The following is a 10,027-nucleotide window of genomic DNA, read 5'->3' as shown; positions in this document are numbered from 1 at the left end:
TCTGGGGAAGTAACTTCTAAGGAGAGCTGGCTGAATTCAGTTCATTCCATGAGCCATTAAGGATTATAATAAGTTCCTAGACTCTGCCTAGACTCATTCAGTTTTCATGGACCTAGAGTCACATGATAATTACTCTGGTCACTTTCCTTTACAACCTAAATAAATTTCAGAGGATTCATACTTCTAAAGTGAAGTGAAAGTGAAAGTTGCTCAATTGTGTCTGATTCTGCAACCCCATGGGCTATAGGGTTCATGGAATTCTCCAGGCCAGAATACTGGAGTGGGTAGCCTTTCCTTTCTCCAGGGGATCTTCCCAACCCAGGGATCGAACCCAGGTCTCCTGCATTGCAGGCGGATTCTTTACCAGCTGAGTCACAAAGGAAGTCATACTTCTAAGTAATACACAAACCTATGTCTATATGCATTTTTCTAAGAAGAGTTGTCATAGTTTGGATTTCCCCCCAGTAGACGCTGAAACAGAAATTTGGATTCAAGTAGTAAGTTTGGGAGATGATCCAAGAATCTAAGCAGTGTAAGGGAGTGAGAAGAAGGCCAATAAATATCTTTTGGGCAAATGGGGCTGATTCTTACTGGCAACTCTCAGAAAAAACGTTAAAGTGTGGTCCATGGACTGGCAGTATCATTTTCTCCTAGAAGTTTGATTAAAATCACAAATTCAAGGTAATTCCCTGGCTGTCTAGAGGTTAAGATTTGATGCTCTCACTGCCAGGGACCTGGGTTCGAACCCTGGTCGGGTAACTAAGATCCTGCAAACTCTGGCCAAAAAATATGGAAATTCAAGAATTTATGTCTTATTAATCTCTCCAGGTGATTTTTATGTGTTAGTAAATTTTGAGAAACTCTATCATAAAACATACTTTAGAATTGCCTCACTGAGGAGGGGTAGAAATTGGAATATTTAGCTATCAAATCCCATCTCTCATTGGTTATAGATTGCTATGGGGAATATTAACTGCTGACATTTCCAGGCAAGGAGAATACTCAGGTATTTAAAGTAGAAAGCTCTGGGCCTATATAGGATTTGTCTGTCAAAGCTTTAGTGAACTCCAGGATAGGCTGAGGGAATATGGGCAGGGCACAGACAGGACCTGAATAAAGGTTCATAACTTTTATCAGATTCTCATGTTTAAAAGTCTGTAAAGGACTTTCCTGGTGGTCCAGTGCTTAAAATACTCTGCACTTCCAATGCAGGGGGCCCAGGTTCAATCCCTGGTCAGGGAACTAGACCCCACATACCACAACTAAGACCTGGCACAGCCAATAAATAAATTTAAAAATAAAATTTTTAAAGAAGTTTGTGAGCCCTCCCTAAAAGTTAAGGACTATATTCCTTCAGCAGATGTTTCTTGAATGCCTACTATATACCAGGTACTATTATCAGGCATCAGAGATACAAAAGCAAATAGGAAAAAAAGGAAAAAAAAAAAAAAGCAAATAGGAACTTTCAGGTGACAAAGAGATTTCCCTGTCAACTATAAAATAATTATTAAATGCCTACCCTTAAAATTGAGGTAAAAAAAATGCCCAGGCCTAATAGTCCACAGCTCTAAAAACCTAGAAATTTAATTTTTCCAATCTCAGAATATTTGAAATATTGATGTAAACCTATTAATTTACAGGGAGCCCAGGTTGGTTCAGACATTATCTTAGTTCAGTTCAGGTGAGTTGCTCAGTTGTGTCCAACTCTTTGCAACCCCATGGACCACAGCACACCAGACCTCCCTGTCCATCACCAAGTCCTGGAGTTTACTCAAACTCATCTCCACTGTGTCGGTGATGCCACCCAACCATCTCATCTTCTGTCGTCCCCTTCTCCTCCTGCCTTCATCTTTCTCAGCATCAGGATCTTTTCAAATGAATCAGCTCTTTGCATCAGGTGGCCAAAGTACTAGAGTTTCAGCTTCAACATCAGTCCTTCCAATGAACACCCAGGACTGATCTCCTTTAGGATTGACTGGTTGGACCTCCTTGCAGTCCAAGGGACTCTCAAGAGTCTTCTCCAACACCACAGTTCAAAAGCATCAGTTCTTCGGCACTCAACTTTCTTTATAGTCCAACTCTCACATCCATATGACTACTGGAAAAACCATAGCCTTGCCTAGATGGACCTTTATTGGCAAAGTAATGTGTCTGCTTTTGTGTGTGTGTGTGTGTGTGTCTGCTTTTTAATATGCTGTCTAGGTTGGTCATAACTTTCCTTCCAAAGAGTAAGTGTCTTTTAATTTCATGGCTTCAGTTACCATCTGCAGTGATTTTGGAGCTCAAAAAAATAAAGTCTGTCACTGTTTCCCCATCTATTTGCCATCTTCTTAGTAGAAAAGTCTATATAGAAATCAAATTATTATTAGAAGTTGCAGTGGTGGTTTAATGTATTAGAGTGCACACTTGTATAGGATCTAGCCAGAAACCTAGTCAAATCCTCAATTTTGGTTTCGCTATCTCTTTGCTTGGACATCAATGTGTTAAAACATCTTTTCTTCAAAAGTGTTTCATTCATACGAATGCCACAGTTCACAGAGGCCACATTCTAGTAGAAGATCTAGCTGTCCATATTGCTTATAGACATGTTCTGCTTGCCATCATTGTGTTTTAAAATTCAGGAGAGATTTGAACTCCTTTATTTTTATTAAAAACTTTTTTCCTTATGATCAGAACTCATAGGATTTGTTTTATTTTTCTTGTCTTTTAGGATGTTTTCTTAACCACTTCCATATATAACATACATCAATGTTAATAATTTATCAGGTTGCACATATTCCTCTTACAACTGGGAGTCTAAACCTTTTGATTACCTTCATCCAATTCCCCACTCCTGTCAACTCCCCACCTCTGGTAACTACAAATCTGATCTCTTTTTCTATGAGTTTATCTTTGAAGTATAATTAACCCGCAACACTATTAGTTCCTGTTACACAACATAGTGATTTGATATTTCTATACATTTCAAAATTATCACTACAATAAGTCGTTACAATGTCACCATAAAAAGATATTACACAATTATTGACTATATTCCATATGTTGTACATTTCATACCAGTGACATTTATTTTGCAACTGGAAGTTTGTATCTCTTAGTTTCCCTCACCTGTGTCTTTCTTCTCCCCACCACCCTTCTGTCAGGCAACCACTTGTTTTTTTCTCTGTACCTGTAATTGTTTCTAGTTTATGTTTGCTCATTTGTTGTTTTTTAGACTTCACACGTAAGTGAAATCATACAGTATTTGTCTTTCTGTCTGACTTATTTCACTTAGTGTAATGCCTTCTGTGTCTATCCAAGTTGTTACAAATTACAAGATCCCATTCTTTTTTATGTCTGAGTAATATTCCATTATATATACATTATATATATAATATTTATGTATCACATTCTTTATCCATTCATCTATTGATGGGAACTTTGGTTGCTTTAAATTTTAACTACTGTAATAATGCTGTCAAGAACATAGGGGTGCATATATCTTTTCTAGTTAGCATTTTCATTTTCTTCAGATAAATTCCCAGGAGTGGAATTGTTGGATCATATAGTAGCTCTATTTTTAATTTTTTGAGGAATTTCCATGCTGTTTTCCATATGGCTTCAGGAAACCTCGCTTTCAAATAGAAGCTTGTACTCTTTAGTGGGCTCTAAGTCTCCACTACCATCTATTGTTTTACACAAGGTCGTCTTTTATTGTCACCTAGGCTCTGTAGTCTTTTGAATTAGCAACTTCAAGTGTTCTTTTACATAACCCACATGCCCATAATACTGTGCTCCTAAAGTCACTCAGATAATGCTTTATCTAGTACAGGGTTTAGAGCTTTCCAATAGAAACTTCTTCCACTGCAGGGGACTCCAGTTGGATCCCTAGTTGGGGAACTAAGATCCCACATGCTGCAGGACTACTGAGCCCACTTGACCTGGAGCTGGTGGGCCACAACTAGAGACAATCCCTCATGCAGAAACTACTAAGCTTGTCCACAGGCAACTACTAAGCCTGTGTGCTCCTGTACCTGGGCAGCATCACAACTAGAGAGAAGCCCAGGAGCTGAGACAAAGAATCTGCACATCACAACAAAAAATCCTGCATGCTGCAAGGAAGATCCTGTGTGCTGCAACTAAGAACCAATGCAGCCAAAAATAAAGATATTTTTAGAAATTTCATAATATTGATTACATGTAGAAATATTTTGAATATGTTGGATTATGTGGATTACTAAATTTCATTTTTCTTACTTTTAAAAACATGTGGCTACTACAAATTTTAAATTGCATGTTATGGCTCACAGTATGTTTCTACTGCACAGCACTGGTCTAGACTACGAGAGCTATTCAGGGGCTTGGAGAGAAGAAAATGAATTCTCCATTTATTACTTTTATTCTTTTTATTCCTTTTATTCTCAATGAACAACGTTCTTTATATATCCATCTTCTGTTCCAGATCCTACTCAGTCTGCATTTACAGCTTTCTGAGAGTAGAGAAAGGACAGGAAAGAAGTCGCTCAGTCGAGTCCGACTCTTTGCGACCCCATGGACTGTAGCATTTCAGGCTCCTCCATCCATGCTATTTTCCAGGCAAGGGTACTGGCGTGGGTTGCCATTTTCTTCTCCAGAGGATCTTCCTGACCCAGAGATCGAACCCGGATCTCCCATATTGCAGGCAGACGCTTTATCGTCTGAGCCGCCAGGAGAGAAAGCCCTTAAAACTGTGTTGAGAGGCATCAACTAAGGATGTGCCCACAGGGTGGCAAGCAATAACTGCAAAGTTCAGATCACACACCAACGCGGCCCCCTTTCGCATCCAAACACCTGTGCTTATGCTCGATTAAAAACAACAACAACAAACTTTTATTTCCTATTTTGGTAGGGAGAGTTGATCGGGGCGGGACACCAGTATATAAACATAAACATTTCTGTTAAGTCAAATGTCCTTCACAAACCAGCGTAGGGGAAGAACGGATGAATTTCCTGAAGAAAGGTTAACGAAGATATGGAAAGGTCAATTTCTGGCTTGCTCGCTCCATCTCTACTGGGCACGCAACAAGAAAATACCAGGAAGACGGAACTTCAGCTAAAGGCGACACTGTTCCAAGTCTGAGGCACTGGGAAATGACGGCCACATACCTCAAGTTATTCCAGTGTAAGGTTCGCCATACTAACTTCCCTCAGATGGGACCGTTCCTGCGTGCTGCCTACAACAGTTTTCCGACTCTCCCGCCAGTTCAAGATCCTTCCCCGCCCTTGCCCACCTCCAAACCTTTCCGGGCCACCCCTGTAGCGCCTTACAGCCGCCATTTTAAACAACACTATCGCGAGATATACTTAGCCGTCTCGAGCCTGACTCATTTACTTTCTTGCGAGAGGCTCTTCCCGGCTGTTCTCGCCGTAGCTGTGGAAACTGTCGCGAGAGCTGGTTGCCTTGGCTCCCTGTAGCTATAGCAGCCGCGGCGGTTAAGGATGCGGCGGCAGAAGCGGTGAGTGCGACACCCTCAGGGGGGCGGGGCCGGAGGTAACAGGGTGCTGGGGCGTAGCGCCTAGGGAGGGGGTGGGGAAGGTCGGGTCGCGGGAGAAATGGGCCCTCGTGTGACGTGTTGGGTGGGACTCAGGTCCAGTGGTTATAAGGACAGGGCGCCGGTCTGCACCAGGGCACGCGGGAAGGGCTGGAGCTGCCGCGAGGTCCAAGGGGGAGGGACCCGGGTGTAGAAGGGTTCAAGGGGCAGGGGCCGGAGTATAGAAGGGTGTGTGTGTAGGGAGCAAGATGGTTATGGGGAGTCAGAATTGGAAAAAGAGACCGGGCTACGCCGAGGAATAAGTGGGAAGAAATGGGGTACAGCGAGGAGGAGGGTATGTTGAATGGGAGCCCAGAGATTGGGCCCGGTTTGCTTTGCCCTGGCTGAGATGGCGGGGGCGGGGGGGGGGGGCGCGGTGTCAGACCTTCACAGTTTACTGGGGTCCGCCTGAGACTGGTCCGGGACTGCGCGCTAAGACCTGGTTCCTAAAGGGCTTGGCGGGAATGGTGGCGTCCCGGAACTTCACCGCCCCCCGCCCCTTCCAAAGAAATCACCCACGGACTCTGAGATGTGAATGGAGGGTCCGGGTGAAATAGTATTAGTTGGAAGGTTCTTTCGGTGGAGAGACTATGCGTGGGGTAATGAATGACTGCTGCTCTGAAATAACGTGTGGGATGGGGGCGGGATAGAGAAATTCTTGAGAAAAAAAACTAAGATGTGCGTATTGAGTTGGAAGAAGGGGGTGTGTGCAAAGCTCACGTTTCTTTCCAGATTCATTCAAGTGTAGAATTTCTTTACGGTTTACTTATGAAATTATATATGCGGTGTAAACTCAGTTTAGATCATACAGTGAAAGAATGTGTAGTACGACTTTTAAACCTTCCATGAATATGATTTAAAAACTAAGAAAATGTTTCTGTTGCAGAAGCACCAGGCTGAGCACTAGGGATAGTTTTAGTTACTTGAATATAAAACCTTGTGCCTGTTCAGGTTCTTTGCCTTTTAAGAAATGAATGAATTTTTATTTTAGGAGACAGAGTTTTGAATATCCGTCAGTCTGGAAATAAAAGGAGTCTTCTAGGACTTAAAATCACTGCGAGGGCAAAGCATTTACACTGAGTCTCAAGGACTGTTTTCTAGAGACAGGTTTGGACTAGTTTTCTTATTTCTAGTGAAAACAGAGGTTTCAATTCAGTCATGAAAAATAATTTGTTCATTTCTATCTGCAGATGCAAGCTTTCTGATAATTTTTTTCTCACTATTTTTGGTAGGTTTAAATTTGCAAAAGCATAACCTCTCTTTTGATTATGTAACTGGATTTTTCCATGTTGAGGTTCACAAATTCATTAATTAGAATAATGGATTTTAATCCTTCTAGAGCTAGCCTTGTTGTGGTTAGTCATTGAACCTATTTGATATATGTTAGACTAAAACTTTTAATATGTAATGTTAGTAGCTAATCTTTAAAGTTGAAATGATTTTCTGAGGCAAGATAAAGCTTTATGTGGTTGAGTCCAAAAGACTTCTCCATGAATCCATTAAGAAGCTTTACTGAGTTCCTATTATGTGTAGAGTACTGTGCAAGGCATTGCAGGGGTTGGAGGAAAAGATAAATTCATTCATTTATCCTTTCAACAAACATTTATTGAGACCTCTCTGTGTCTGATAACTAAGCCTTCTGGATACAAATACAAGTAAGCCTTGCCCCTTGCCTTGAAATTGCTCAGAGAGCAAAATAGAGTAACAGATCATTACAGTGTAGCAAACACAATACATTTGTGAACACAGGCTTATGAAACAAAATTCTGGCCCTAGGGAGTACTTGTCAACAATAATTGACAGGAATAAAATGGAAAAAACTATTTAAAAAATTAGAAAATACTAAGTAAATTCTAAATTATGATGCACTAATGAAACGTGTTTTTCAGAAGAGATAAAATTAGAATGGAAGCTTGAGAAAATTAAGGGTCAGTTCATAATTTAATAGTCTTTTAAAAGTATTCTTAAACATCACTGAACATTCTTAAGTCAATAATAGTAATAAGAAGCATAAATGCTAATATTCATTGAGATTATTAATGTCCTAGGCACATTATCTCATTTCATTTATTTATTTTCCACCCCTCTTCCCGCCTCAGTTTTCTCATTTTATGTTAACAACACTCTGCTCCTCAGCTGGTACTAATACTTCAATTTTAAAGATAAGAAAATTGAAGCTTAAAACATTAAGGCAGTTGCCTAAGATCACGGAGCTAGTAAATGGCAGATTAGGGACTGGAGTTGGGAATCTATGCACCTGAAAGTCTAAGCAGGATTCCTTTCTTTATGCAGTAAAGGAGCCTTGGAATGGGGATAGGGGGCCAGACATTGAACATGGAATTGGCCAGAAGACTAAAATTCAGTCTCTCTTTATTCATAGATTTTGCTCCCTCAAATATTTACGCTATGGGGGAACTAATTTGAATATTAGCATGATGCTAAGTATGAGGTTTGTATTGTACAGAGAATTGAGTAAATTACCATATTCATGTTGCGTATAATTGTATAGGGAGCTTTGCTTGGGGAAATAGTTATAATAAGCAATTGTTAACATCTGTAAGCTTCCAGAAACTGATGATTTTAACAGTGGAAATGGTTATCTATATTCATATATAGGGCAGCTGTTATCACAGCAGACTAAGGGATTTAGGCAAACATATTTGTAGACTGCTGCAGTTTGGGGCTTTTTTTTTTTTTTTTTTTGGTGTATTTGCTTTCTGGTTTTGCTAGTGGTATAGAACCCGCCTGCCAATGCAGGAGACATAAGAGATGTGGGTTTGATCCCTGGGTTGGGAAGATCCCCTAAAGGAGCTCATGGCAACCCATTCCAGTATTCTTGCCTGGAGAATCCCGTGGACAGAGGAGCATGGCGGGCTGCAGTCCAAAGTGTCATCAAGAGTAGGACATGACTGAAGCGATTTTGCGCGTGTGCACACACACACACACACACACACACGCACGCACAAATATTTGCTTTCAGATTTTTAAAACTATATTCCAAAGTCCAAAGTCTGATTTCCTGGTTGAAATTCAAATTTTATGTCTCCCTTTTATATTGAGGAAACTGAGAACTTTTAAATGACTTGCCCAGAGTCACACAGCTGCAGTGTCCCAGGTGTCTTTAAGAAATACATGCAGATTTGAAGGTGAGTCAGTGTTTTTTTTTTTTCCCCATTGAGTTGACTTTCTGCATCAGTCCCTCTATATAGATTTTAGCTGGAATAGCACGTGGGTGTGAATGAGATTCTCATGTTTTCTAACACCTTTTAACTAAGTGGGCTGTGTGCCTATGTTTTTATGTGAGTTATTTTTGAGGCATTGAGACATTTTTCCAAGAAAGGTTTAGAGCAAGACAATGAGATGAGAAAGAGCCTTGAGGGGTGAGAAGGGGAACTTCTCCAGAAGGGTTGAAAACTGAAAGCAATTGGTGATGTGTAAGGAGGAGGATGATCTAAAAGCTTTTCTTTAACTCCACCCACCACAGGAGAGCCTGGAGGCTTTTTCTACACACACTCTCTGGAAAGGTTTTATCCACTGGAAAAAAGTATTTCTTTCTCAGCATTTGTATTAGCAATAGTAAATAGACAATGAACAAACCAGAAATGATTTACTCTCATGATAGGTGAAAAGTGATATCTCACTTTAGATTTCTGTCTCTTTGATTACCTGTGAGGCTGAACATTTTCCTGTATTTATTTATTTTTTTATCAGGCAAACTCCAGGAGATAGTGAAGGACAAGAAAGCCTGGTGTGTTGCAGTCCGTGGGGTCACAGAGTCCGACACGACTTAGTGACTGAATGACAAATTAGGCAAAGAGTAGAATGAGCAGTTTCACAGAGAGAAATATAAATATCCAATAAAGAAATAAAAAACAGACTCACAGATGTAGAAAACTAGCTTATGGTTAACAAAGGGAGAAGGCAGAGTGGAGGGAGTTTGGAATTAACAGATACATGCTACTATATATGAAATAGATAAAACAAGGACCTACTGTACAGCACAGGATACTGTATACAAAATCTTGGAATAAAGCCTATAATGGAAATGAATCTGAAAAACAGTCTGATATATGCTTCCCTCTCTACCTGTAGTTGAGTCACTTTGCTGAAATTAGCACATCATTGTAAAATAACTACTTCAATTTAAAAAAAAAGATGCGCAGACTCCTGTGATCTGAAAACTGCAAATCAAACATTTTTTTGTTGACTTCCTTGTTTGTCTTTTTAAAAACATTTAAAAACTCTTCCAGATGTTTAAACTATATACTTAATTTGAAGAAAGAGAAAAAAAGAATACATTCCTTAAAAATAATAACTTTATATGGAGGCTAAGAAGCAAAGGTTCCACTTCCAGAACTATCCTGTTTGATGAATTTTCCAGTTCTTTTTCTATGTATTATATGCAATTTCTATTTATAATTTCTAGTCTATATATATCTTTTTAAAGTCAGTGGAATGATTTTTTCTGCAGCTTTTTT

The 10,027-nt window shown here is 40.0% G+C and overlaps 1 protein-coding gene and 1 long non-coding RNA gene across 8 annotated transcripts in view; one reads left to right on the top strand and one right to left on the bottom strand.

The window, feature by feature from the left end:
* Nucleotides 1-3,060: 3,060 nt before the first annotated feature.
* Nucleotides 3,061-5,297, bottom strand: LOC139036066 (uncharacterized). The gene is made up of 2 exons (XR_011488794.1): nt 5,125-5,297; nt 3,061-5,026 (listed from the first exon to the last, which is right to left on the bottom strand). It is a non-coding gene; the product is annotated as an uncharacterized lncRNA (long non-coding RNA).
* Nucleotides 5,298-5,384: 87 nt separating this feature from the next.
* Nucleotides 5,385-10,027, top strand: part of USP54 (ubiquitin specific peptidase 54) — a 117,569-nt gene continuing 112,926 nt past the window's right edge. For 2 of the 7 annotated variants that reach the window (XM_020895254.2, XM_020895232.2), the window contains exon 1: nt 5,711-5,844. The gene's annotated coding sequence lies outside the window, so the exon portion shown is untranslated. Of the gene's footprint in view, nt 5,475-5,710; nt 5,845-6,540; nt 6,657-8,609; nt 8,696-10,027 lie in introns of those variants that run through there. The other 5 variants (XM_070470822.1, XM_070470820.1, XM_020895212.2 and 2 more) reach the window with 5 other exon arrangements.

This window comes from Odocoileus virginianus, chromosome 7, assembly GCF_023699985.2.
Source record: "Odocoileus virginianus isolate 20LAN1187 ecotype Illinois chromosome 7, Ovbor_1.2, whole genome shotgun sequence".
Lineage (NCBI taxonomy): Eukaryota > Metazoa > Chordata > Mammalia > Artiodactyla > Cervidae > Odocoileus > Odocoileus virginianus.
Note: the sequence above shows the minus strand (reverse complement) of the source record. Positions and strands in the feature narration are given on the sequence as shown.